This window comes from Ambystoma mexicanum, chromosome 3p, assembly GCF_040938575.1.
Source record: "Ambystoma mexicanum isolate Mex_15411 chromosome 3p, UKY_AmexF1_1, whole genome shotgun sequence".
Lineage (NCBI taxonomy): Eukaryota > Metazoa > Chordata > Amphibia > Caudata > Ambystomatidae > Ambystoma > Ambystoma mexicanum.
In genome coordinates, this window is record NC_090925.1 from 1,073,651,000 (window position 1) to 1,073,677,636 (window position 26,637).

The following is a 26,637-nucleotide window of genomic DNA, read 5'->3' on the forward strand; positions in this document are numbered from 1 at the left end:
TGGTGAAACTAGGTTTACCAAGAGCAGTGAAGGGAAATTGACTTATTTAGTAACTTTCTAGACCCTGCGCACACTATCTTACCATAGGGTGCTGGATGGGTTACTTAGTATCCTCTTTGTCTAGTTTCTCATGTAACAATTGTTTGTTACCCTTTCTACAATTAATGGCTGATGGCAGTGGTTTACTTTTTACTATCATTCTGTGTTTTTACTGCGGGATGCAATTGCAGCTGCAGTAAGACAGCCATGGGTGCCAATTTTGTCAAAATGGCCCGGTCTTCTTTTTCACCATTTATTGTTGGAAAGGTCCTTCTTGAGATGGCCTTCTGTGTGCCAAACCAGGTTTGGTTCTTTTATTAATGTTGTCTTTGGTGGGATTCACAGTTGGCTCCAGCATGTCTGGTGGCTCCAGCATGTCTGGCAGGGGCAAGGAATGAGGGAAGTGCCCGAAACTCCCTGTGCTTAGCTTGGTTACAGGAATGCACCCAAAGCTGATTGGCTGGCTGGGTGTCCTTGGAGGACAGCCACCCTGCTATGTGATTGACAGCTAGGCTGGAATGAATTTGAGAAACCTGCATAAAAGGTGAGTTTTTTTGGTTTGGAAAGCAGAGTCGACCACTGGATGAATTAATCCAATGAGGAACTTGGAAGAGACACCTGCTGCAACTCCTGGACCATTGGTCCACATTGGTCAACAACAGCAAGACTGAGCTCATGATTTTTGGAGCTCAGCATGCCAGAATCAAACTAGGCGATCAATACGAGGCTTTTAGCATAAAAGATGCCAAAATTCCAGTACTACCCCAAGTTAAAAAACTTGGGATGGTGGTAGAAGCCTCAGTAGGGGCCGAATCGCAAGTCAACTATCTACACAAAAATAATTCTTATTACTTGCGCCTGCTGAGAGCCATCAGACCCTACTTAAGTGAAGCAAATGCGGCTAACATCGCAAGAGCGGTCATTCTATCCCGTCTTGACTATGGAAATGCACTATTAGTGGGGGCCACCAAGAAAGAGTTGCATCGTTGTCAGGTCATCCAAAATGAGGCAGTCCGTATTGTTAAGGAAATCAAATTTGGAAACCATATTTCGGAGGCAAGGAAAGATCTTCACTGGCTCAGAATCGAAGAAAGAGTCCACTTTAAGGCCATGATGATCGTGCATAGATGCCTATTTGGCACGGCGCCAGGATACCTAAAAAAGAAATTCGCACCTTATACACCTAAAAGAAACCTGAGATCAGCCGACACAGGCCTCTTGGCCATCCCCAGGGTGAAACGAGCAGCAGGGGGGGGCCGAGCCTTCCCATTTATGGCAGCCAAATTTTGGAACAACCTCCCAGGGAATCTTAGAGTAGAAGGAAATTACGGCAATTTCAGGAAACTTCTAAAAACATACCTCTTCCAATAACCCCCAGTGATTTCAGAACCTCTCACTGGTATCTCGACCCTTCTGGCGTTCGACAAGACTCCTTTCTCAGATGTTCTCCGCGCCCTGATGCCTGCGGGCTGTCGGCGCGTTATAAACACATAGACATAGACATAGACATAGACATTGGTTTGTCCGGTAAAGCCATGCTGCTGTGCTGAAGCTCCAAATTCGCCTCGACTAGAGAAGCCCTGCAACAGACAACTTCTCCCCTTGAGATGGTTGGACCAATCCACCCCAAAGTCAACTTGTTTGTACATCTTCTCGGAGCTGGCTGTACATTGCTGCTGCAGGAAACGAAGTGCCAGGGAGAGGAACACCAAACCGAGTGCATCACTTTTAAGTCGGACCCAAGCCCCAGGAAGATCCTTCGAACTCCCTTGAAGCAAGACTGACCAAGTCTAAGCCACCTCAACAGAGTGCTGGACCCCAGATGCAAGGAAAGTCCAGAGTGCTGTCCGAGAGACCACGGCTATTTGCTATAGACGCAAGAAGCTAAAACCGCAAAGTGCTGCTGAATTGAAGTTTTCCCATTGCTGCCGCTGACCTTCAAGTTGTAGTGCAGGAGTCCCCAGATATCCTCCCTCTTGACCCCATGACTGAGACCCAGGAACAAGAGGATCTGAATAGCTACATAGGAACAGAAGCCATCTGGAACCATTTCTTCTAACCAAAGGTACTGTAAAGTTAAGAGGATTTACCTTTTGTGGTGTAGCCTTACTTGTTCTCAGTTGAGACTTGTCTTGGTTGTCCTTGCAGAGTCGCTTGCAGCTTTGACCCTCACAAGCCGACCAGCTTGTGGCCCTTCAAGTGATTTTATTTCAACAAACCTTTCTAAAAACATTGTGCAAGCCATTTTTACTCACATGCAAAGAAGATCTTCAGCTCCCTTAGACTTTGCCCAACTAACATTGGCTGACCTGGCTCCCTGAGAGACTTTTCTTACCTCTGACTTTGTGCTTTTACCTTTCCCCCAGGAAAGGGTTAATTTACTTTGCATTGTAGGGTCCAAAAATTACATGTTTGTGAATTATGTGTTAACCTTTGTTTTATTCTCCTGTCTAACCTTTGAACCAAACTCAATATTGCTCTCAATATACCAGTGATAAATCAATGGCCACAGTGCCCTAGCTGTTTGTCATCTGAGGGTGTAGGAAGTGTCTATGTGCCGTCCCCAATGGGTATCATCTGATTAGAGAACCTAAGAGTGTGTTTTGAAGTATATTTTGAAGTGATACATGTTTTGCTCCATTCTGAAGAAGGCTTATATAACTGACTATTAAATAAATTCATAATTGTTTTATCAAGAAACCTTGAGTGTAAGAGTTTATTGGATTACTTGTCACTGTTTACTGCAGGCTTCCAGCTCTTTAAGATGAGGTAGCAATACCCCTCAGATGGATGGGGAAGCAGAATTTATTCAAACATCAATAATCAAAACAACTCAGGTAGTTGGCAAAAGTATAACTGTTTTTATATCAATTATCTAAAACAAGGAGTACAACGGACATCAACGGACGTCTCAGAGTAAGATCTCTCAATGCATCTAAAAAAAGTATTCTTTTATAGCAAAAAATCATCATTGATGTCGTCAACCTACGTATTACTAATGTCATCCAACGTGGCAAACTACAAAAACCTATTGAAGAAAGTGATAGGACTGGAGGGAACATCTAAGTATATGATCCATACTCATCTAAAAGAGTGAAGAAACGTGATAGGTTTCTTAACATCAGGTGGGGCAACTAAGCCCCCCCTTAAACAGGTCACAATGAACGTCACTACATACACAACATTCTGATGGTTACACAAACTATAGGACCCTTAATCACGTGGCCCACCCCATTGGTTGGCACTCTAACCTCTGTCAGTACTTTTCCACCTACGTTAGCAGCAGGCAGACTGGACTTCCAGGTGCTGGTGAGCTAGTTTTCAACCATAGCTTCCCACCAATTAGCATGTTCATCTATCATCACCTCAGTGGTCTGCTGTCAATTAAGGCTTTGAACTTGTCCTTGGGAGTGTTCTTCTGCTCTGGAGAATTCAGGGGAGTGAAGGCACGCTCTGCCCTCAGGCGTAGGTGTGACCATCGTTTTCGTCCAACTTCATCTTTCCACATTACTGAAGACCACAAAATCAAGCCCTAGTGCATTCAAAATACTATTTTCTAATAGACCTCTGACGTCTTCCTTGTTTTGGTCATTGCCCTCTGAACAGAGTTTCGTTCTTTCACACGATTTGTATCCAATGTCTGCTCATCCCATCCTGATAAGACCTTGGCTTCTTGGCTCATCCAGTCTCGCCTTTCTGAGATCTGCTTCTGTAATTCAATTGCTTTTTAACTGCGATACACTGGAAAAGAGGCCTTCCTTTTTTACTCCAGCTCTGCAATAATACATAGTGAAAACATCCATTCTTTACCCATATATATATATATCTATATATAGATATATATATAGATATATATATATATATTCATATATTCAGTGAAGAAACTTTGTTAAGGGGACGTTATGGTTAAGTTGCACTAATAAAAACCTTTGAAATTCACTGAAAAAACTTTGTTAAAAGGACGTTATGGTTATGTTGGACTAGTAAAAACCTATGAAATTCAAAGAAAAACGTTGCGTTGTTAAAGGGACGTTATGGTTTATGGTTAAGTAAAATCGAAGAAAAAAAAAACAGAAATTCGCCAGCTATGGTAAGCTAATGACACACATGTCATTGATTTGCAACTTACCTATTACTACTCATTATCCATTAACAAACTAGTACACAGTACATACTTTTAGCAAAACTGCTATTTATCTTAAAATGGCATCAGCTAATACCATCCCTCCTCCCCAAGAGCCACCACCACTGCTGTAATCAAGGAGCATGAGAAACACTGCCCCCTACCTTAGAAATAACACATGCGCAACATTTTCCCTTGTCCACCTACCCCTCCATATTAGTGTTTGGTTCCTCTTCCCTCATTTCCCTCGCCACCTTTTGTTCTCAGCTCTCCTGCCAAAAACAATACATCCAAAAACAAAAGACATATTCCTTTAGGAACCACCCTTTCACTTAAAAAATAGAACTAAAAAAAACATGTAGACACTCCATCTACTTTTTATTTCTCAGTAAAGTACATAGACTCAAAAAGATTTTCCAACATTTCCATTTGCATTTTGTGTTATGCTAATGGGAATATTGTGGCGTTCATCCTCCGTTCCAGGGACTGGAACGGTGGATACCGGCCCAACAGCCCAAGTTATCTGCCCAAGCGCAGCGAGGGTGGATAACAATGTCTCTGGACCATTATCCCTCCATTCCAGCCCCTGAAATGGGGGTTGAAGGCCGTTAGCACCCTAGGTTCCCAAAACGGGAACCCGGGGTGCTAAAAAAGAGGATTTTTCTTCCTACACCAGGAAGGACAATCCTTTTCCAAGATGGCCACCATGGAAAGGGAAGGTGAGGGTTCCATACAGGGGCCCTCTTCGCTTTCCATGGCAGCCTGCAGAAGGCAAAAAGAGAACTGTATGACCATATTACCACAAGCACATTTTTCTTCCCTTTCAGATCTATCCTAATTTCGAATAACTTTACCACAAAGCCAGTCCCAGGTGGACATGGCCACTTGAATCCTATGTTTTGTCTCTTGTGGTCATGGCCAGTAGCCACATTGTCCGGATCATTACCTTATTCCATGACCCGGACAATCTGGCCACTGCCCATGGCCACTGGCTACCGCTCAGTCACAAAAGGTATACCGCTATTTTTTGTAGCTACATTATGGGCCTCATTACGACCCAGGCGCTAATGGGTTAACGGCGCCGTAAAAGGCTGTGGCGCCGTTAATCTATTAGCGCCTAATTACGAGATCCCTTTGCGGGACCCGACCTTAACGGCTGGGTTTACCAGCCGTTAAAGTAGGGACCCGCAAAGGGACCTTGGTGCTAAGTACGGTGCCGCAATTTGCGGCACCGTACTTAGCGCCTTCCCTATTCCCATTGAGCCCTATGGGGCAAAAATGGGAATGGGGAAGAGCCATGGAGGAAGGGGGAATTACCACCCCGCCAACCTTGTAATGGGGTGGTAATTCCCCCTTTCTCCATGGCGGAGTTGGTAAGTTACCGGCATGGACCATGGTGCAATTAGCACCATGGTCCGCAGCCTGGGTCGTAATGAGGCCCTATGACACTTGTCAAATAATAAAACACTGGCACATTTGCAAAACCATGCTTGTAGGTCCTTGCCAGTGCTCCTTACACAATGTTGCTGGAAATCCACCCATGTTTAATTTTTTCGAAAGTGTCATATGTATCCACATACAATCGTCATATAACCTAGCCCCCACTTGACAAAATCCATTCAGACTTTACGAAAACATCCATATCTAGATCTATAATCTTTTTGCAAACCTTTGTGTAGATTTGTCAGATGGCACCACATTTATAAGCCTTTACAATATTTTGGGACCCCCCTCTCTAATTTTGCTCCCTCTTCACAAAATCCCACCAAACTTTGAAAAAACATTAATATCTAAATGTATTACCAGTTTCCCAAACTAAGTGTAGATTCGTCAAATGGCACCTCATTTATAAGCCTTTACATTATTTTGGAACCCCCCTCTAATTTTGCCCCCCTCATGACAGAATCCCACAAACTTTGGATACACACTCAGAATCAGGTCAGAAATATACATGCAAAATGTCATGCAGTTCCATTAAGTGGTGCCAAAGTTATAAGCCATTCAAGAGCTGCATTTCACCAACCCTGTAATGCTGAGGTGTTCGCGAACTTCTCAGGACTGTTCGCGCACAACCGTACTGTTCACAGACGTTTGTGGCAAAAAACACCTGTTTTTTTGCTTCTTGCAGACATATGCCACCCCATCCTCATCACCCCTCACCTCCCCAGAGATTATTTGATAAGTTTGACAAGTGCAATGTTGTGTTTTTTAATATGTTTTTACCGCAATGTCCGCAGACATCGCCCGCTGTCTGCTGCGAATCAAATATGGCGGGCGTTTCCAAAAATCTGACGCACTTCACGCTCTTCACCATCCAATCAGCGAACACGTTGCATGTCCGCAGACATGACACATGCCGATTAACCAATTGGTGTCCTGTCCGCGCAGCGAACAGTGAAGTGTGTCCACAGAGCAGATATAGATATCAGTAAAATTTGTGACCTACTTTTTGGTTGTTTTAAAAAATTTTGTGAAAATCCGTCCAGCGGTTTCGGCTGTATGCATGAGCAAAGTTTCTTCCCCATACAGTCAATGGGAAAACATTTTTTGGGAACCCCCCTATAACTTTGCCCCCCCTGGACTAAACCTCACCAAACTTTGCAAAAAAAAAATCAGAGTGGGCCATATACTTTTTTTGCAAAGTTTGGTGTGGATTCGTCGAGAGGGAACGAAGGTATAAGCCACCCAAAAAGTGTTCTTCCTATGGGTTTAGCAACTTAACCATAACAACATGGCCACTACTGTGGGGCGTGTATTATATAAATATATGTTGGCGCATGTCGCAATCTATTCACTATAAAGCTAGCCTCAAGAATACTTTGCTTGTGTTTCTTTGCATCTGTACACGTGTAAAATAACTTGATCTCTTCATCAGTTCTGTAGCATAGGTTTCTTCATCTTGATCTCAAGATGCCACTTATCTTCGATACTTTCTTGATGCCTTATAGAATATCTGCATTCTCTTGTCTCTGCTTCTCTTCTATGTGCGTCAGCTCGCAATGCGTGACTTCACCATTCTTCTTTGCCATTCATTTGTCCTGCTTCTTCCTGGATTTCATTCAAATGGCCATGGTACTGTCTCGTATGCAGGTATGGTTTCCTCAATGTGAACCTTCCCTCCAGGATTCTCTTCGGTATCTGTATTTTCACTGGTACCGCACATGTCTCACACTCTGGTTCCCAACATATAGGCAATATGGGCGAAGTGGCTGAGGTGGGGGTACTTAGCTCCATATCTACACTGTGAATCTCTCCGTAAAAAACCTGCTGCTCACATTGACCCCTATTAAGATAAGCCTGGCTGCTCAGCCACACTACCAACCTGTGTAGTACAGACTTGTACTAAAGGTTGGGTTACCTATTGCCAGGAGGGCAAGGTTGCTGTAGTCTCCCAAAGGGTACTCCACACGATCTTGCCTAACATATACTCTACAAAAATATGTACTGTGTGAAATAATTTGGTGAATATATAGTGTTTAGTATCACATCTTAGTGGCAGCTTCAAGCCAGAAAGGTAGCAGGGGCTGTTAGTGTTTTAGTTTAATGGTGCGAACGTTGTCACCCTTTGAAGGGTATAAGACTGAATTCACCACCACGGATGCTGGCGTGTAACATGCAGCTTGAACCCAAATCTAAACAGCAGGTGGTTAACCCACTGGGCCATCCCACCAGCACCAAAGGATGAGAAGTGCATTGATCCCGAGAGCTGGTGGTGTAGTTGCCACCATTGGCCACAGGCTCACAGCACCGCCCCGAGGGGCTGATCAGGCCAGTGGTTCAGTCATCCATTTTGACATAATGAGTTCAGTTTGACACATTTCGCATCTGATTCTGTCATTTCCAGGGAACACATGGAAGAGGAGGAGCAGAGGGGGATGGGTGATCTCTTTTTCTAATTGCATGTTTAAGAAGAAAAACAAACGAAAGCTTCATGGAAAGACTTCCCTGCCGCATTACTCTGCACCTATTGCATTAATGAGTCATATAAATGCATACTTTCTACCTAGTGACAGGCTCTCTGCAGCACGCGATTTTCGTGCATCTGACCTAAATACAACACCAATGCAGAAACGGCATTTTACAAAGGCGTTCGAGTACAAAGGTATATCAACTCGTTTTCGGCCAGGCCGTCGTGTCTCATGGAGCATTTGGGATGGGGAAGAGTCATTTGGAAGGACTGGACAAACGAGCACATTCCTCTAAAAGACAGAATCTATCCATGTACCAAACTATCCCAAGCCAGCATGGCGGCTGTATAACTCCTTTCCATTAGAGACAGTCTTTGCGAGTGTATAAGGCGGCCACAGGAGGAGGACATGCCGCAAGTTAACTCTCTCTGTTCCATGCTTCCATCTACGCTTATAGACTCCTCGTTAGTTGGTCCTCATTCGTCTGGCCTTAAAAGTTTTATCCTGGTTCTGAATGGCTTTATAAGGGCCTTGAACCCGTGGGCTCAGGTGATTATTTTTGACTATAACTCCCATGAACCCTCACCATTGACTATGCTGGCTTGAACTGATGGGAGTGGCAGTCCAAAACATCTAGAGAGCCAAAGGTTGCAGACTGCCCCCTAATATGAGTTTTTAGGCATCCATTTTCAGCCAGCCAGAGGTCTTGCCGCTGGGCCATTCCCTGTAGCTTTGTTTTTTAGTACAGAAGAACGGCAGTGAAATCATGGCGGCATAGCCAAAGTCCTCTTGCCAAGAAGGATTGAGGGGTGTTAGACTGGATCAAGTCTGCCAGACACCTACTATACATGTGCAAAAGCAAAATCTGCAGTTTACAACATCACAGATATGTCTCACACTGAGTGTTATGTGCTGAATATTGAAAGCCATATCATACACATTGAGATTCAACATCAACATCTCGTTGACGTTCGTCACTATCGACAGTGCAACTTGTAAAAGTCCACATTTAAGTGCATGCCAGTCCTGGCATGCCCAGAGACCCAACTGCGTTCTATGAGTGGAAGACGTTCAAGGGTTTTTCTTGGGTGTTACCCAAGTCTGTCAGGATTATTTGAGACACATACCAAAGCAAAATCTAGGGTATGCAAAATTGGGAACTTGAGCAGTTGTGCAATGAACAATATCCTTTAAGACAAGCTGAGCGTTTGTATGCCATATATGTATAATTGTTGTGCACAATGGTCATAGTTGTGGGTTGTGGTGGTCAAACTACAAGCCATGCCCCAACTCTTTATCATAATTTGCGTGCCATCTAATTCGCCAAATGGGGTAATTTCAGATGTCACCCCTTTTCCTGAAAAAGCACCATTCAAAGGGTAATTCTTACAGCTGAACTGAAACATGTGCACTTAACTAGAACACCAGCACTGCAAAAGTGATCGGTGATTCTCACAACAGTGTGGAGAAAAGTGCGCCTCCAACAGGACTGGCCAGCACCATGTTGGGAGACAATCGTTGCAGGACTATGACAGGTGTCTCAAACATAATATGATACCGTCACTGAAAAAAAGGAAAGGGGGTCCTCACTGCACATCTGAGAGAAGTGAATCCCACTCAGAGCAAGGCGCCATCACTGGAATAGTAAAAGCTAGCCCTCACTACTGGGCTGAAGCATGCCCACCTTATGCTCTCCAGCTCTACTGCAATAATGCATGGGCATGCTCACAGCAGCACTAATTAAATCTGCCCTCCCAAAACCACTACACCAGCACTGAAAGGTGGCCGTCATTGAAGGGATGGGACAAGTGTGCACATAACACTGGACAGGACATCTCCACAGAAATACGGAAAGGGGTGCTGCCTGCAGGAGTCAGGCATGTGAAACCTTTTCAGAAATGGAGACTACAATACGTTCACCTCAAGGAAGACAGGGCATCACAACTATAACGCTGTGTCAGGCATTGGATGCCGGTAGTGCAGTGGTCCTGAGGGTCCACCCGTGTTGCAGGGAAGTGAATGCGGGGTTCCCCACTACACCACGCTGCAGCATCCTTGCATAGCATAGGGCATTTTAATGACCATATTCAGAATCCTTTGTTGTCAGGATCAAAGTAGAGGGAGCAGAGAGGCCCAGACAAGATTTATATTAAGGGAATCCCGCTTTCAGGATCTTATACAGACAATCAGGGAACAGCAGGGAACCAACATTCTCAGCTTGAGAACGAGTGCCTGTCTCTTTACGGCAGCCCCGCCATACACTTACCTACAATGCTTCAGGTACATGGACATCCTAGTGGGTGGCTCCTGCAAATGATTTAGTGTTCCATGAGGTTCTCAATCTGGGTGTGGCATCCATGAACCTCAGAGCAGGAGCATGTTGGATGTTGCAGAATCTGCGCACGGTCCCCACAAATGCCAAAACCCAGAGACCAGCCAGTTAAGCTTGACTTACACAGTGGGAGAGCCCCTAGTGCAAGGAACCCAAACCCCCTACAATTCAAGACAGACTCAACACTTCACTCTAGGAAGTTTGAACATAACCATCAGGCATCCAGAGGGGTGCAGTGCAGTTTAGTGAAACCCAAATGACTACCGCCATCTTTTATAGCCTGTGTCTCAGTAGGTCCTCCTGAGTGGGAGTCAACAGAAGGTAACCAATCACAGCTCAGCCTGCCAGGCAAACTACAACTGCAGATAATCAATCAAACAGTCAGCTCAGTGGAGCAACCAGAATACCATAACAAGGCCACCAGCTCCAGTCTATTTGTGGCTTGCTGGAGCAGGAGAAGTACACCCTTTGGAAGCAGTTAGCAAGCAGGCGAATGAAGGAATTTGTAAACCAGAAGAGCAAACAGGAGGAGATGAGTGCAGTGGTGGAGGAATATGGAGGAGCTAGGCAGTGGACGAGATTGGAAAAGGCCCACAGGGGAAGGAATTGGAGGAGGTTTGGAAAAGCCAGCAGGAGATGGTACAGGAGGAAGTTGTAGGAGACCAGCAGAAGATATGTGAGGAAGCTGGAAGAGTTCAGTAGGAGAAGGCAATGGAGGATGTCGGGAGAGCTAAGCATGAGGAAGTTAAGGATTGGAAGCAGGTTGCAGATTATTTGAAGGAGGGCATAGAACCATGGGAGACGGTTAAGGAAGACTGGCTGGAGCAGGTGATAGGATTGTTGGAGTAGGTAAAGAAGAGTCTGGAAGAAGAAAATGGTGATTGGCTGGGGGAAGATGGAGCAGTTTTAGAGGGGGTTGGGGAAGATCAGCCCCCTTACCTGATACATGCAAACAACTAAGCTGCAAACATTGCAGTCACTTAAGGAGTTTTTTGTGGTAATGAGGCTATACTTTTAGGACTGAGTAAAGGGACTGCAGAGGAGAGTTATGACCCAGATTGGTTGTCCAGAAATACTAGGACTTCCTTCCATGCCTCACAAGCAAGGACTCTGTCTGGTATGGCACAGTCTTCTCTGGACGAACACTGCAAGGGTAAAGAGTCTGATTGGGGATTTCGGACCTCCCCTAAAAAACTGATCCTAAGAGACTTTTTGAAAGGGTAGGCTGAAAGTTGTCCCAACCTCACAGCTGAAGCCTGTTCTGAACCTTTTTTGTAAATTTAGCTCTTATGTCCATAATCACTTGAAAAAGGATTTAAATTGCGACTTTGCCCTGAAAGATAATTTCCTTCTATGTGTTATGTTGGTTAATAAAACCCTTGAATAAGATATGGTGGGCTAGAGTTATCTGTGATCCCAGCATCCATCACTGACATACGTGTATATGACACACAACACCAATACTGCTAGGCATTATTTTATTTATTTTTTGCATTCTTAAAGCACTCACACAGCCCGCGGGCATCGAGGTGCTGTTACAGGAATTGTTTGTTTTTTAGTTGCTTAATTGTTTTTTTTTTGTCTTAGTTGCGTATTTATAACACACTTAAATACCCAGAGGTTTCTAAGCACCGACCCTGGGATCGAACCTGTATTGCTACATGTTGTCTTGCTTCCAAGGCTAGCACGTTGCTGCTGAGCTATCCTCCCGGGACAATTGCACCGTGCAAAACTAAAACAAGTGCAGTGCACATGTGAGAGGATACCATAAGCATAATATTGAAAGACATCCCTCACTGTAAGGGTGAAACATGTCCATCTCACTGCGCGGCACTCAGTAGTGTTCCCTGAACGGTATCTCCATCCCAACTCCATATCACAACCACAACTACAATGCGGCCCTCCAAGCCATTTGATGTGGCCCGCGGGGCTCAAGAGAGTCTGTGGACCCGATTTATTTATTTATTTCTGCAATGTTGGTCGGGTACAATGTTGGTCGAGTACGGTACCCGACCAACATTGCAGAAATAAATAAATAAACCGGGCCTTGGTTTAAATGTCCAATTTCGATACTGCAAAATTCAAGGAAAACCTTTGTATTGGTTCTTGGAGTTTTGGAGTTTACATGTACACATTTTAACGTGTTGATTTTATGGAAGGTGAATGCCTTTTGTTCTATGCAATTTGGGTGGTTGTGAAAAGCCAATTTAGTGAAATATGCATATTTCAATTTGAACTTCAAATATCTGATGTCACATCACATTGCAACAGAGTTTACCTTTTTGAAATGTGGGCGGATACATGTGCAAATGGGCAGACTCTTCTGTAACTGTGGGCTGGGCATACATCTCAGGGTTTTTGATTTTCAAATGTAGGCAGGTATGCCTTGAAGGGAGCACCAGCGGCCTCAGCCATGGCTTGGTTTATTTATTTATTTGGGCACTGTTTGTCGGGTCTGTGGACACGATTAATTGATTTATTTCTGCAATGTTGCATACAGGTACCCGACCAATATTGCAGAAATAAATAAATTAACCGGGTTGTGGCAGAGGAGCGGGACGTGGGGAGGACTGTTACTGCCTCTGGTGACTCCCGCAAGGGGGCACCAGAGGCAGTTACAGGGCATAGCCACCGCCCGTTTTATTTATTTATTTTGGTAATGTTTGTCAAGCCCGTGTCGTATGCCTGACTCCCACGTGTCGGCTGCGAGGAGCCATCGTGAACCACACACTGTGCCCGGTTTGCCGCTCCGCGTTACATGGGTAGGGGAAGGAGAGGGCCTGTTGTGGTTTGGCCGACTGGAAGTCTGACTGCAGGTAAAGACCCCAAGAGGGAACATTGCGAACATGGTTTGCTGCAAACTTACCCATTCCCTTTCCTGGCCACGTGGATGCTGGGCATGGGGACGTTGGCCCTAAATGCTGTTGGGTAAGCAGAGGCTGGCCGTACCTCTTACAGGGCATGTGGCCGTAGGCCAGCCGTGAGGACTCTTGCGTTACCGGGTGCTGGCCACATCTTCTAGAGTTGGGAAATGTGGAGGATCCACAGTTGCCTCTACAAGGTTTTACCTTCCAACCTTTTTGCCCTTTCACCAGCACTACAGGCCCAGAGTGCCACGAAGGGCAGGCTTCAGCAATTCTGTTCAGCCCAGGTACCTGTGGGGAGACCAAACCGATTAATTTATTTCTGCAATGTTGGTCGTATACAGGTACCCAACCAACATTGCAGAAATAAATGCATTAACCGAGTCGTGGCAGCAGTGGCGTCACCATTAACACAGAAGTAATGAATGTGTATTACAGAGGTAAGCTGGCATATGTATTGGGCACACTGCACATGCTCAGGCAGCATCAATCATGCTTTGTACCGGACAATGCTGGCCTAAATTGGGAACAGCCAGCATAGACATGTTGTTACAGAGGCATATTTTGGGCACAACCAGCATGCCAATGTGTTACATCAGGGACAGTGCTGTCTTACACTGGACACAGTGATCATTAAAATGTGGTGTGTTCTAAAATGTTCTTGTCTGCTGTTGGTGACATGGAATGTACATGTTCCCCTTTTATAACTGATAGTAAACTTATGGCTTTTTGGTCACTTTTCCTGCTGTAAAATGCACCATTTCAACCCCATATTTCGAAAATAAATCTTGGGGGCTGGGGGGGACCCTCCAAACCATCCCTAGATCCTTATAGCTCCCTCGCTACGCTCGGTCACCCCCACTTTTTCAGAAAAATATCAACACATACACACTGGAAGAAATCACAAGAAACTAACCTTTGATCACTGCCCCGGACACCAAAAGCTATCTTTGGGACTGCATGGCTATCACTGCCTGTGATGCTCTTGTGTCAAAGGTCACACACCAGCACGTTTTAATATACAGCTTTGGGTGAGGTTGTTGACTTTTGGCTCGCCGGCCCACCGGCTGACAAAAAGTTAATGCTTCGGCCCCTCATTCAGAAAGGTTGGGCAAGCCTGGTCTAGAGTGACCCAGATTGTGCAGCCACTTTAGACCTATTTTCTTATTGTGATATGGCATGTTTAATGGCAAAGCCACCAGAATTATTGTCAGGATACAAGCTCACCTGGGTTCTTGCACAAGACCGATGGTGTGAAGACTGTGTGCTGTTGTGACAACGCTGATTAAGGCGGGTGACAAATAGATAGGACTAATCCTCTTTTGCTGCCATCCTGCCTGTTAGATATACAATAATGGGCTAGGTGGTCTCTGGAGGGAACCTCCTGAACAGATATGGGAAAAAACCCTGAAGGTTAAAACCTTTGTATAGCCGAGTTGTTGGACCAGGAAGGGCTGCCATGACAATAAAAGTAGAATCTGGTAAATGGCAGCAAGGGGAAATCCAGGAAGGAACAAGAGGAAAACATAGGACCAAGGAGACAGGGAAGAACGAAGGAAGAAGGCACACAATGAGGGACACAGAAATAGGAGTAAGGAGGAGAGAAAACTAGCGTAGTCCATAGAGATGATTTACCACACAGATGTGGGAGCAAGTGGTTGGTGTAGAAGACTGGCTGGCCTGTTTTTGCGGACCTTAGATTGAGCACAACATAGACAGGACCAAAAATGAGTTTTTCTGGCTGTTGACAGGGAGGGCCACATAAATGTCTTTGCATAGCAAGGTACATTGCTCCAGCGCTTCTATAACCTGCAGGGAGGAAGTCCTGGCACAAGGTCAATGCTTTCTAATGCAGCCCTGGAGTGGGCAAGTATAGACATCGATTTTTAAACAAATAGCCTTTGCTTTGTGTAAGGCCCCAAGGATTGAAGGTCGTCAATTCCTTCCAAATGGACATTTGTTGGGTTTCACAAAGTACTTGAAACAAAAATGTTTTCACATAATAAAGACATCTCTTATCTTGTAAGATGATCTAGTTGGTATCCTGGGTTTGTCAAGCAGGGAACTCAATCTGCATAAGGCATCCACTAGGAAATTGGAGCTTCCTGTTGGTTGAAAACAATATTGAGCAAATAAAAAAGCTCAACAGGCCTGGCTGCAGTTCCCACAATCCGATGATTGAAGACCTTTTAAACTGCTGTGGCCAGTGTGGATCTCCACGGAAGACTGGGCGCACAGGAGTAGATAACGCCACTCAAGTCATGCCTGTTTACGAGCAAGCAACTCCATTCCGAGAGCAGAGCATTATCTTTTGCTGTCGGTTACAGTCCGTGATAGGTATGCCAGAGGATGTTCTCCATGATCATCCAGTAATTGGATGAGGTCTGCCCCGAAAGCACATTCCGAGGTATCAGTCTCCACAATAAAGTGTCTAGGACAATCAGGTTGACATAGGGTAGGAGCCTGAGTGAAGGCTTTCTTTAAGAGACAAAATGTCCCATCTTTCTTGAGACCAGATGAAGGGTACATTCTTTTTTTAAAAATACGAGTGATGGGTAGGACCTTTTGTGAAAAAAACTGATATGAACTTCCTATAAAAATTGGACAGACACAAAAAACTCTCTATGTGTTTCACTGTTGTAGGGGTAGACGAATTAGGGTTAGCTGATACTTTCCACGGCTCCATGGCAATTCCAGACTTCAAAATAACATAGCCAAGATAGGTTACTTCTCCGGTTTAGCCAGCAGCTGATGGTGCTGGAGATGAAAAGGACTTCTTTAACGTGAGCAGTATGGTCAGAAGTCACTGTGGAATAAGTCAAAATGTTATCAAGGTACACTATTCAAAAATGAAATAGAATACCAAACAAAATGCGATCCACGAACCACTGGAAGATAGCAGGGACATTCATCAGGTCAAACGGCATTACTAGGTATTCGAAGGGGCGAAGGGCATCCCATAAGCTGTTTTCCATTCACCCCCTTTACGTATGCTTATCAGGTGGTAAGCTCCTCGAAGATCTAGTTTGAGAAGATCTTAGCTCCACATACAGCTTCCAATATTTGAGCATTGCAGGAGAGAGCAGCTTGACCGTGGGCCTGCAATTCATCTCCCAGATCTGCAGGTAGGAGCAGCGTGGGCCTGGTGCCCCTGATCTAACATATATTTACGTTATTTTGTTTTGCGCTTTGAGCGTGTGTTGCTCCCTTCCCCTCCCCCTGCAGCCACTTCCTCCTTCCCTCTCCCTCCTGCCTCCCAGCCAGCCCACACCTGCCCCTGATTGGCTGCCTTTGTCTGGTCCTCGGAACTACAAGGCCGCTGCTCTCCCCGCTCGCTTCTTTGAGTGTTGCAGGAGAGAGCAGCTTGACCATGGGCCTGCAGTTGATCTCCATGATCTGCAGGTAGGAGCAGCATGGGCCCGGTGCCCCTGATATAACTTATATTTACTTTGTTTTGTTTTGTTTTGCACTTTGAGCGCATGTTGCTCCTTCCCCCCTCCCACTGCAGCCACTTCCTCATTCCATCTCCCTCCCGCCTCCCAGCCAGCCCAAACAACGCCCTTATTGGCTGCCTTTGTCCGGTCCTCGGGACTATTTGGCCGCTGCTCTTCCGCTCGCTTGTTTGAGCGTTGCAGGAGAGAGCAGCTTTACCGTGGGCCTGCAGTTGATCTCCCAGGTCTGCAGGTAGAAGCAGCGTGGGCCCGGTGCCCCTGATCTAACTTATATTTAGTTTGTTTTGTTTTGCGCTTCAAGCCTGTGTTGCTCCAACCCTCTTCCCTGCAGCCACTTATTCCTCCCTTCTCCCCTCCCAGCGATCCCACCCCCATGCCCCGATTGGTTGTCCTCCTCGTCATAGCTGACCATCCCTGGGCAGCCCTCTGCCCGGCAGCCCCTGTGGCTAAGGGCCCCTAGGCAAAGGGCGGCTCCCATCTGGTGGCTTCAGCCTGTGTCTGCAGGTGTCAGCAGGGGCTGCCCTTGGCCAGCCATCCCCCAACAGCCAGTTAGGAAGGTTTGGAGTGGCCAGTGTAGGGCTGAGACCCTCCTTCACCCTGCAATCCTCTCCTTCCAGTTAACTCTCAAACCTGGGTGTTTCTTTCTCTTGCTGTACATTGCGCTGTGTTAGTTCTAAACAATTGCATTGTGAAACCAAGTCCTTTTCCCCACTATTCAGGACTCTCAAACTTAAGTGTTTTGTTCACCTACTGTAAATTGCACTGTGTTAGTTCTAGACAAATGTATTGTGAAACCTATGTTTTTTCCCACTATTCAGGACTCTCAAACGTAGGTGTGTTGTTCTCATGCTGTAAATTGCACTGTGTCAGTTCGAAATGATTGCATTGTGAAACCTAGGCCTTTGTCCCACTATTCAAGTTTCTGAAACTTAGGTGTGTTGTTCTCCTGTTGAAAATTGCTTTGTGTACGTACTTAAATCTGACGGCCAGTTCTTTTCTTCATTGTCAACTTTTCTCTTCTGCTTGACGTTCTAGTCTGCTTCCTCTCTGCCCTGTGTGCTTTCCCAGTGTTCTCCCCTTCCCACTCCCTCTCTCTTTATTTCTACCTACTCTATGGTACTCTTTGTCTTTCGTATCTTTTCTAACTGCTTCTCTATCGACTATCCTACTCTCTGCACTAAATCTGGTAGGAAGAAGTTTAAAAAGGACATCCTGGTCTCCAACCCAGGCCTCCCTATCGCTGACACCTATACCAGTACCTCCTCCAGGCAAACCTTCACCGACATCCTCTTTGTCGTTCCCTCACCAGACCTATGGACTCTTCATATGGTCTCTGTGCTCTCTCCTTTCTCTTCTTCTCCCATTAATGGTGGTACTCGGTGGGCGGCCCTCCTGTCCTCCTTCCACTCCCCTAAGATCATCATGAATGTTTATGGGAATGGCACCGTCTTGGTCCAAGTCCCTCAGGCCAACCTTCTTCTCTTTGATAGACGCTTCTTGCGTCTCATCAATTTACTTTCTTCTCCTGCTGTCCCCTCTCCCACTTCCACGGCTTCCTTGCCTGCTCTCTACTTGGCTAGCTTGCCCTCTCCCCCTTCCTCATCTGCCCCCACTCTCCTTCCTCCACACCTCCGCAGGGCATACCTCTGAGTTGTACCCTTCCCCGGAAGTCTTTCAAGGACGGCAACCTTCTCCATGTTGCCACTCTTAACTCTCGCTCCGCTGTCAAACACTCCTCTGATTTCTGCCGCCTTCTGGAGGAACATGATCTTAATGTCCTCGGTCTCACTGAGATATGGTTCACGGCCAGTTCTGTCACAAGCTTTGACACCCTCCTCCCTGAAGCCTACAAGATCCTTTCCGAGCCCAGGTCCAACCATTCCAGAAGGGGTGTAGCCCTGATCTTCCCTGAGTGGATTCCTGCCTCTGTCATTCCTACATAGGCCTTCTCCTCTTTCGATTGCCTCGTCTGCATGCTCTCTCTCTCTCTTCTAGCCATTCTCTTACTGTGGCTACTATCTATCGACCACCTGGTCAGATCTCCTCCTTCCTCTCCGAGTTGGTGGAACTCTCCTCCTCCCTCCTGGACTCGACCACTCAACTCCTCCTTCTTGGAGACTTCAACATCCACCTGGATGCTTCCTGTCCCTCCTCTGGACTCTTTCGCGACCTTTGTGACTCTCTCTCACTTACTATTCTCCCCTCTGGCCCGACTCACTCTGCAGGGCAAATTCTGGATGTTCTGATCTCCTTAGACCTTCCCCTTTCTGTCACTCTCACCACTCCTCTCTCCTGGAGTGATCACTTTCTCTTCTCCTCACATCTCACCCTCTCTACCCCCCAGGCCAAGCCAACTTCAGCACTGCCACCCACCTTCTCGGTCATCTGACCCATGAAGCGCGTGTCAGTTGAGGCTTTCACCGCCACTTTCTCTCCTCCCCCTCCCCCTTTGGCTGACTCACACCCTGACACAGCCCTCTCCATGCTCCACTCTGCTATATCTGATACTGTCGATGTTCCTGCCCCTGTCATGAGGATCTGCCTGAAGCCCAAAGCCAAGTGCAAATCTTGGTACAACCATGTCTCCCTTAAATGCAAGTGCAGGGTGGCTGAGAGGAAATGGCATGCTTCTTGTAAATCCTCAGACAAACTGGCCTGCCGCCTGCTCCAAAGGCAATACTGACTCTCTGTCCGCACCAAGAAGAGAGCTCACATCCAAGCCTGCATCTCTGCGGCATCCAACAACTCGGCTGAGCTCTTTAAAATCTGCAAGGAACTGGCCAATCCTACCACAGTCTCTACCTCCCCTCTCCCTTCCCAAGACATGTGCACGGCTTTGGCCTCTCACTTCATCTCTAAAACACAGGACCTCTTGTCCTCTCTCTACTCCTCTCTCCTCCCTCCCTCCGCACCCTGCTCTTCCTGTGGCCCTTCTTCGGACACCTCTCCTCCCTCCTTCTCTGCCTTTCCCCCATTCTCCCCTGACAAGACTTCCAGACAAGTCTGATCTATGAAGGTCCCGTCAAAACAGGTTCACCTCTGCTCCACCAAAACCATCAAGGACCACATTGACTGCCTGGCTCCTGCCCTGGCCGACTTCTGCAACCATTCCTTCGACCACTGGAGTCTTCCCTTCACCCATAAAGCACTCCCTTGTACACCCTCTTCTTAAGAAACCCTCTGCCGACCTGTCCTGCTCGGCCAAATATCACCAAAATCTCCATCACTCATTTCCTTGGCAAACTCCTGGAAAAGCTGGCCATCTCCCAGCTTTATCTCCACACTGAATCTGTTGGTTACCTCCATTACCATCAGTCTGACTTCAGAGCTGCCAGAAGCACGGAAACTGCTCTCCTGAACATCCGTGAAGACCTGCTCTCCAACCTTGACTCCAACACACCCTGTGTCCTCATCTTACTTGATCTCTCTTCTGCCTTTGATACAGTTAACTATGCCATCCTGCTCAATCATCTCCGTGATAACCTGGGGATCACTGGTCAGGCCCTGGCATGGCTGACCTCTTTCTTCTCTGATCGACCCCCCAGGTTCAACTTGGTTCCTTCCTCTTCATTATCTCTATCTCTACCTCTGGTGTTCCCCAGGAGTATAACCTCTTTCCCTGGCTGTACAAACAATACCTGGCACTTCTTGCCCACCGCATTGCTGTGCTCTGCCCAAACTTCCAGTGCTATGCGGATGACACTCAGCTCATTTTCAGGCTACCCTCAGCTACCTCTTCTCCATCTCTCATCTCTGACTGTCTGTCCGCCATCCAGGAGTGGTGTGCTGCCAATTATCTCTGCCTTAATGCCAGTAAGACTGAGATTCTCCTCATTGGCACACCCACTCCCTCCTTTCCAGTCACTCTCTGGCCGGCCTCTCTTGGCCCTCTTCCTGCTCCCACTGTGAGGCTAAAAACCTCAGGGTCATCTTCGAATCCACACTCTCCTTCTCTCCTCACATCTCTGACGTCTCTAAGAAGTCACACCACCAGCTGTACCTCCTCAGAGGTATTCTTCCTTCCCTCTGCTTTCCCCAGAGGCTCACTGTCTCCAGAGCTCTGGTTCTCTCTAGGCTGGACTATTTCAACAGCCTCTTTGTCAATCTGCATGCCTCTACTCTCTGCCCTCTGCAACTTATCCAGAATAGGACTGCAAGACTTGTCATTGGCCTCAAGCCCAGGGACCATATCTCTCCAGGACTGAAATCTATGCACTGGCTCCCAGTGGCTGCGAGGATTAAGTTCAAAACCTTCTGCATTGTTCACAAGGCCTTCTGGGGCCTGGGGCCTCAATACCTTCAACTCTCTCTTCCTAAATATCTTCCTTCTCAAGCTCTTCGCTCATCCGCCTCCAACTCCCTCAGGGTCAGTCGCTACTCAAAGCAGCGAGTTGGTGGCAGATCTCTAGCTTCGGCTCGGGGCTCCCTCTGAACAGCCTCCCTGCCTTACTGAAACTTGAGGAGAACCATCTCCGGTTCTGGAAGCACCTCAAAACCTTTCCTTTGCTTCTGCTTTTTCTCCTCCTCTCCCTTGCTGAATCCCTTGCTGAACCTTCATTGGTTACCTGGCCACCCTCTGTTCTCAGGCCCGTGTCCCCTCCACAGCCAGTCGGACACCTGCACTGCCTTCCTGGTAACCCCCTGCACTCGCGACTGTCTCTGTATCCCTACAGTCCCACTACCAGCACTTGACACCGGATGTCTGCACTTACCCTTGCACTTGCCACCAGCTGGCCATACTTTACTTATTGTTATTATTCTTTATCCCATGTACTGCACTTTCCCTCTCCCCCTCTCCCTTGCACTTTCCCCCTTCCCCCTTCCCATGCACTTGCGCGATCTGAATGACACCTGGCCTAGTAGGATCACTGTCTGTCTTCCCTCTGTTCCCCCTCCCTTGCCCCGTCGCACGCTGAAATACTTGTGTATGGGGGCGTTATTATAAATGCCATATCAAATCAAATATCATATAATATCATATCATATATCAGGAATAAGTGGCAATAGATATTTGTCCTTGATGGTCATCTAATTAGCACCACGAAAATCAAGACATATCTGAAGTTCTGCTGTTTCTCTCTTAGGAACAAAGAAGAGAGATGTTTCTGCAGGTGATTCTGATTTATGGATCAGGCCATTACGGACATTGATCTCAAGGTACTCGCTTAAACCTTCCTTTTGCTGGAGGGATACATTAGCATTGATTTGTAGATTGATTGCGCAATACTCTGGTCTGTGAGGTGGTAATCTTTTTTTCCAGTGAATCCGAAAACAGATCTTGGTAAGGAGAAGATTTGACAGGTATGGCATGTAAATGCGAGACACATGTAGAAGTGGTGTTATCTGGTTTCAAGGAAATAGACAATGGAATGGGGCATTCATCCACAGAACAATGCTGCACACAGAATTCTGAGCCCAAAAATAAAGTTCCCACCGTACAATTTTTAAAAGGGTTATCCTCTGCATCCATGGGATCCCCAAAGCAACAGGAAAAAGAGCTGTTTTAATTAGGTCGACAGACAAAAACCTCAGTATATCTATCTGTGTCCATTCATAACATAGTAGTTTGTTCTAGGACAGGGCCAAAGGAAAGGGGTTTTCCATCTATGCCTTCCACTGGCTGAATCACATCCTTGGCGGACGTAGGTTTTCGTTGCATATCTGGTGAGGCGTCGTCAATAAACAATTCAGCTGCCCTGCAATGCACCAGTGCCTGGACCTGAAGTTGGTGGCCTTCCAGAAGAAGGAAGAAGACATCAAGTACAACCAGAGATGGACTAGAGAATCTGGTGGTAGAAATGGTAACAATCGAGTCCTGGACTGTCTCCTGATTCCTTGTTCCCTCGAGGAACAGTAGAAGGTTATTCCCTGTTTGCGTGGAGGAGCAAAAGGGCACTCTTGTACCAAATGTCCACTTGCACCACAATACATGCATAGACCCTTGGTGATACGACATTTCTTTTTTTTTTTGGGTTAGCAGACCTCGGCTGGTTCCCAAATGTTGAATTTGTGGCACACTGTACTATCGCCTGGTCCCCTAGAGGACGCTTTTGCTTAAAGGGTGATGCTAGATTGGATACCTGAAGAGCAATTGAGCCCTCGGGAAGGCGGTCTTCGAGAGAAAAAATAAAACATTGTAGTATACATGTAAAAACTCCATATCACATAAGTGACTTCTGTCCCATACAGTTATGCACTATTGTTTACTAATGGCATTTTGTGGAGTGGTGATCTGGAGATATTGTTATGAATGACACCAACGCTATCAGAAAAAAAGGGATTGTCCCAATACTCTAGTCAAGTTCACGTTGCCACACTTGAAAACCACCCACCAAACCTACTAAGAGAACCTGTAAGCAGTAAAACCATTTGCCCCATCACTTTTATGGTCCTACATGGTCTTCTTCAAATGAATCCATTATGCATCTCGCTTTGCATGGGACTCTTGCGCAACAAGAGTTGCAAAATCAATCACTCATAATGCTATGTTGTCCCCCTACACACTTAACATCCCTTTCCTGCTTATCCTAGGCACACCTCTAGGACCCCTGCTCCGTGCCTCTGCCTTCCCCGGACTCTCTGTGCTCATAATACGTGTGCAACCCTGGAACAACTGCCACCCCCGCTCACCCTCCATCCTACCCCACTACTCTCAAGTCCCCTCATCCACCTTCCCAACCCTTCTTCCTTCACGACCTCATCTCCTAATTGCAGCTCTGCTGGCCCAGCCCGGCCAATCCCCTACCCTGCGGAAGGATTATGTGTGACGTCCTTTTTCCGCAATACACACCAGTGACCAACTTGCATAGCTTAAACCTTAATACAGAAACCAAATGTCCCAAATAAATGAACTGCACCATTTAATAAACTCGGAAAATAACTCAAATAAAGCACAGCCTTGAATTTCCAAGCACAACTTTCATCTGTTTAGCAAGCATTCAGGGATTATGCATGCCAACCAGCCTACATTCAGGAAGTAGCCCCTGTGTCCCCACCAGTAAAGCCATGCGAATGCGCGTGAGAGAACAAGGGATTACAGTAGAACAGGTTGCTAAAATGAACGATAATTTCACTAAATCACAAGAAAATCGGTAAACGTGTGAAATGCGGGCAGTTGACGTTTGTCTCAAGTACTCTTTCGCTGGAGCCACATGCCGTGGTCTGCATCGCCACAAAAGTACCAAAGGGACTATGCAAGTTACCTGATTACCCCCAGAACCTGATGTACACGTATAGTCAGATCTAAGGGAGGGAGTACAAGCCCAAGCGAGGATAGGGGAGAGACTGAGGTTTAGAATCTCTTTAGAGTGGATACAAAAGGGAAATATTAAACAAGCATGATATTCTAACAACAACAAGTTTACCTCCGATCGTGTAGCTCTATATTACCGGGAAAAAGAAATTGTGGGTAGTGTCTCCTCCCGCAGAATAGTATCAGTAATCCGAAGGCCACATGTGCACCTGCTTCCTTAGCTGTTGTGGTATATCAATCTGTTTAATTTCTCTCTGACTTTAGCAAAAACTCTGTCTCCTGTTTCAAATGTATGTATGCGTGCACACTGGCAGCCACTAATCCACTATCCACATATCAAAAATATCCAAAAATAAATCAAATGGTTGGGTTCAGAAGCAGGACTGTCTGTTGTTAGGAAAGATTTCGTAATTGTAGGGAATTTTCCTTCCATGTGGCAACCCCTAAACTTTTTGCTATTGTTTTTAAAATTGTTCTTGACTTTGCCAGAGAAGTACAGCCTTCTGCCGCACTTCTCTGGGCTTTCGCTCCTTTTCTTATGGGGAAACTGACATGCCCTTAAGACAGTCAGTACCGGGGAACGCTGTTTCCCATAGTTTCTCTTATCATGTTGCGGCTTTTGTGCAACATGACACAAGAGGGCACTGTAAGCTAAGTTACAGCTCTCTTGGGTCCCTAGCCTTCTACAGGCCCTAGATACTCTTTTAGGATGGTATTTTGATCGGTGCAAGTCATTCAGGGACTGGAATGGTGGCAGCGATCGTTTTGTTTATTTTGAGCTCCTTTTGGCGTTCTGAGCACGTTTTTCGCACTGAACCCAAAATGGTGGCCTGGCTCCCAAAATGGCCAGTCCACGAGGCTCCTTTGTCCTGTCCACTGACCGTCTTGCTCCCTTCACCTTCCCCAGGTCGGGCGACCCGGGGCCTTCCTTATTTGGGCATGTACTTTCCTGCGAAACGTGGTTGCTTTCGCGGGCTTCTACATGTCGTTTGTGTGCCTCCAGGGTGTGGGCTGGGATGTCTGGTCCCAATACACATCCTGGGTGCCAGATAGTCTGGGGTTCTGTGAATGCCTGGGACCACCGTGGTCCGTGATTGGTCCACGTATGGTATGTGTGTTGATGTGCGGATCTCCCATTGGCTCCCCTCCGTTTTGGCGCGAAGGGAACCGTGGATAAGAGGGGGCTGGAAACACCACTACCATGTCGATCTCCTGAGTTCTCACGAACGAAGGAATACAGGAGCCAAGTATCCTGCAACCAAGAGGCTGGACCGAGGAATCGCTGGTGACCCGCTGAAGGAATCCTCCTTTGCACTGCTGTCGTCCTGTGAAACCCTTTCCTCCTTTGATCGAACCAGAAGGCCTGTACTGGTGCTTCGACCTTTGGAATAGCAGGAACAGCTATTCCCGGCGACTTCATCATCTCCTGCCAAGTAAGCCTTCGGAAGTGTCTCTGGGCCATCCAGTTGACTGGCCAGTTTACAAGGGAGTCCTGCTCTGTAACTGCCGCCAGGTTGTGTTGTATTTCGAGTCCTTGTCACTCTCCCACGCTTCGTACACTTGGCGTTCCCAAGTCTGAAGGGAGGAGTGTACATTTGGCTTGAATACACACGGCCGCTCCGTTGTCCTGCTGCGGCAACAAAACTGTGCTGGTTTCATCGATTGGGACGTCTTTTTGCTCTACACGACTACGAGGCGTTCCCTGCTCTTCTGAACCTGCCAGCTGCTGAAACTAGCGTGGAGAAGCCTGGGTCTGCTTGCTTCGGGGACCGGTGAGTAGTTTAGCTAGGATCTGGTCGCCCTCCTGCAGTATCCCATTGCTTTTCCCTGCTGTGTAAAAACAGCACCCTTTTAGCCGTACTCGCGCTCTGCTTCTGCCCGCTGTGGAGGCTGCGCTTGAGTTGCGGAACCTGTTCTCCTTCTGCTGTGCACTAACCCGAACTGCCTGACTTCCTCCGAAGAGCTTCCCCTTTTGCCCGTTGGCACCGGCGTGGCAGGTACTTTGAGCACAAGGCTCCACTCTTCGCAGGGCTCGGACTTCCATCTAGTTAGGTGCCTCTGAAGGCGAACTGAGTCTAAAGCGTTATCGCACTGCCTGTTTTCCTTTCCTTTCAGGTGGACTACATATTTCGTGCTTTAAACGCTTGCGACTGTGTATTTGTATATATATTGTGTTGATATGGTATGTGTTGGTTTAATATTGTGATTTTCTCGCTACGGTCATTATTTTAAAGGCCTTAAAATAAATGTGTATCTATTTTTGATATAACAACTGTTTGGAGTAGGTTGTAAGCGCTCTTGCTTTGTGTGCGCATTGCGGGCTTTCAGTCACCCTCACCCCTCTTGAGACCTAGTCTTGACGGCCGCGATCGCTACCTTGATTGGTCTGGCTTGTCCAGAGGTTACCCTGTTCCAAGTAATTAGGTTGGCCTTCTGAACTTCTGCGCCACCAGGACAGAGTTCAGAAATCCGTCTTAACAAATTGGTGTACAGCGGTGGGATACGACTGAAGGTATCCAGTGTTGCGCTCGAACTAAGGCATTTCAGGTTATTCCAAACAGTACACGTAGTGAATTGTTGTAATATAACTTTAAAAAGGCCATAGTCCTATCAAACAGTATGGAAACAAATACCTTGTTAACTTTAAATGCTTCCAAATCAGAAACG